Raw genomic sequence first — 3,735 nt, forward strand, 5'->3', positions numbered from 1 at the left:
CTAAGGATAGTAGTATTAGGAATGGGAGCCATTTTTTAAATGTTTGGGAAGGGAGCACCAACTTTTACAGGAGCAACAGCAATTAATCAACCAATTAACAAATATTTTAGTGGAAAACACTAGACCAGGTGCTGGGCATTCAAAGCCAAAAATTAAATTGCCCTTTCTCTTAACAGTTTTACAACTGTAGAGGGGAAGGCATTCTTCTCTCCAGTCTCGCAGGAGACCTTCTGAAACATATGATCATAGATTCTGAGCTGGAAGAGACTCAAGAGATCATTTAGTCTACCGTTCCCTCATTTTATAGATAAATAGTGAACTTTAATCACTTATATATAATAATTTATATGTGTGTATGTGTTATACTATTTGTGTCTAATGGTAGCCATCTGGGGGGAGAGGGAAGAAAAAAGGAAAAAAAAGAAATTTACATGACAACTTAATTATGTATTTAAAAGGAATGGCCAGTTGTACATAATAGATTTGCAGTTTCATGTACAATAATTTTTTATTATACTATGTTGTGGAAATGCTCGTTTTATTTAATAAATTAAAATAAAATGAATAAATGTTGAAAAAAGCACTTGCCCAGGGCTATCTATACAGGTAATGTGGGAGAATCAAGATTAGAATCCAAGTCACCTAAGGCCAAATCCAGCCTTCTTACTACTGCATAATGCTGCTTGTTTTTAGAACTCTCCAGAACAGGAGTTCTTAACCATTTTGTGCCATAGACCCTGTGGGCAGTCTAGTGAAGCCTATGGACCCCTTCTTAGAACCATGGTTTAAATGTATAAAATAAAATGCTTAGGATACCAATTATGTTAAACCAAAGATGTAATTTTTCCTAATTCAAGTTCATGGACCCCCTGAAATCTAACCACAAAACCACCCTCCCTTAAGAACCTCTGCTCTATCTCCACAGTGAATTTCTCCCAAACTTTCAACATGTGCTGTATAAAGGCATATGTTTTAAGGTAAAAGGCTATTTTCAAAAATAAGCAGTTGCCAATATTTGCCTCAGTGATCTAGGTGATTTTACTGAAGAAAGCAGAACTGAAGGGCCAGAGCAGAGGGAGTGATGTGGGACTGTTTGGGATGGAAGCTCAGCTGAGCCTGCAGCCCGACTCCTCTGGGCCTCCAGCAACCTACCTGGAAAATTAATCAAAGGCAGGAACTCACAGAAAAAACAGATGCTGAGCGTGAACTAAGGGTGACTGAGCAAAGGAAAAGAAGCAATTCCAAGCAAAAGGGGAAGAAGTTCACGAATATTTTTATTAAACACTTCATTCTATTCTCCCTTTACTAGTATGAAATGACTTAATAGGTGGGACATCACTCAAACTCCAAAACATTACGAGCATCGGTTCTGGTCTATTCACCTCTTGCACATCAACTTTAAGGCCAGCTCCAGTTGAAAGAAAGAGGGCAGGATATAAATATGTATATAAATGTATATTAAGTATATATATGCACATATAATGTAAATGAATTCAACAAGACCAGTGCCTAATAAATCATGTCTGAAAGCATTTTGTTTCTGAAACATGGAGAGATCTGTTGTTTTTTTTTATGCTGACTCAATTTACTTTTTGCTCTTTAATTTTGTTCATATGTTCCTTTTGGGTCTCTAATTCCTTAAAGAACAATAGATCACACACATACATTTACATGAGAGGTATAATACACACATACATGTATGTATGCATGCATGTATATGTGTGGATGCTAACATGTATATACATATGCTATAAGGATGGTGGGTATAGGGGTGGAGCCAAGATGGCGGCTGGAAAGTAGGAACTTGCATGAGCTCCCCCCCACATCCCTCCAAAAACCTATAAAAATGGCTCTGAACAAATTCTAGAACTGCAAAACCCACAAAATAGCAGAGGGAAGCGGGGCTCCACCTCAGGACAGCCTGGATGGTCACAGGGTAATGTCTATCACACACGGAGCTGGGAGTGGAGCGGAGCAGAGCCCAGCGTGAGCCGCGCCTGGACCAGCCAGACCGGGAGCCTGGCAGAACAGGCCCTAGCGTCCTGAATCAGTGAACTGTGGTAGTTACTAGACCTCTCGACCCACAAACACCAGAAGAACTGCAGAACCCATGAAATAGCAGAGGGAAGCAGGGCTCCAACCCAGGACAGCCTGGATGGTCACTGGGTAAGGTCTATTTCTCGGAGCTGGAAGCTGCAGTTGCTTCCGGCCCCAGGCCCACCTGGTGGGAAGAATTAAGTGGTGGTTCAGAGCAGGAGTGCAGAGCCTGCTTAAGATCTGAGTCTGGTCTGGGTTGGCAGTTCTTGGGGGAGGAGGAGCACTGGTGTGGCAGAGCTGGCTGTATTGAAATAGCTCTGAAAACAACAGCGCATACCCTCAAGCGTGGAACAAAGTACTCTGTATTCTACAAGCAGTCATACCCCAATGAAAAACTGAGGGGTCAAGTAGTTGGCTGGGAACATGGCCAGGTGGCAAAAATGGACTCAGATTCAGACCTGGACTTTGGAATCTTTCTTTGGTGACAAAGAAGACCAAAACATATAGCCAGAAGAAGTCAACAAAGTCAAAGAGCCTACATCAAAAGCCTCCAAGAAAAACCGTGAACTGGTCTCAGGCCATGAAAGAGCTCAAAAAGGATTTAGAAAAGCAAGTTAGAGAAGTGGAGGAAAAATTGGGAAGAGAAATGAGAGTGATGTGAGAAAACCAAGAAAAACCAGTCAATGACTTGCTAAAGGAGACCCCAAAAAATACTGAAGAAAACAACACCTTAAAAAATAGACTAAGTCAAACGGCAAAAGAGCTCCAAAAAGCCAATGAGGAGAAGAATGCCTTGAAAGGCAGAATTAGCCAAATGAAAAAGGAGTTCCAAAAGACCACTGAAGAAAATACTACCTTAAAAATTAGATTGGAGCAAGTGGAAGCTAGTGACTTGATGAGAAATCAAGATATTATAAAACAGAACCAAAGAAATGAAAAAATGGAAGACAATGTGAAATATCTCATTGGAAAATCCACTGGAATATAGATCCAGGAGAGAGAATTTAAAAATTATTGTACTACCTGAAAGCCAGGATCAAAAAAAGAGCCTAGATATCATCTTTCAAGAAATCATCAAGGAGAACTGCCCTGATATTCTAGAGTCAGAGGGTAAAATAGAAATTGAAAGAATCCACCAATTGCCTCCTCAAAAAGATCCAAAAAAGAAAACTCCTAGGAATATTGTTGCCAAATTCCAGAGCTCCCAGATCAAGGAGGAAATACTGCAAGCAGCCAGAAGGAAACAATTTGAGTATTGTGGAAACACAATCAGAATAACACAAGATCTAGCAGCTTCTACATTAAGGGATCGAAGGGCTTGGAATATGATATTCCAGAGATCAATGGAGCTAGAACTAAAATGAAAAATCACCTACCCAGCAAAACTGAGTATCATGCTCCAAGGCAAAATATGGATTTTCAATAAAATAGAGGACTTTCAAGCTTTCTCAGTGAAAAGACCAGAGCTGAATAGAAAATTTGACTTTCAAACACAAGAATCAAGAGAAGCATGAGAAGGTAAGCAAGAAAGAGAAATCACAAGGGACTTACTAAAGTTGAACTGTTTTGTTTATATTCCTACATGGAAAGATGATGTGTATGATTCATGAGACCTCAGTATTAGGGTAGCTGAAGGGAATATACATATATGTGTATGTATATATGTATATATGTATGTGTATGTATATATATATGTAT

The sequence above is a fragment of the Trichosurus vulpecula genome, chromosome 9, assembly GCF_011100635.1.
Source record: "Trichosurus vulpecula isolate mTriVul1 chromosome 9, mTriVul1.pri, whole genome shotgun sequence".
Lineage (NCBI taxonomy): Eukaryota > Metazoa > Chordata > Mammalia > Diprotodontia > Phalangeridae > Trichosurus > Trichosurus vulpecula.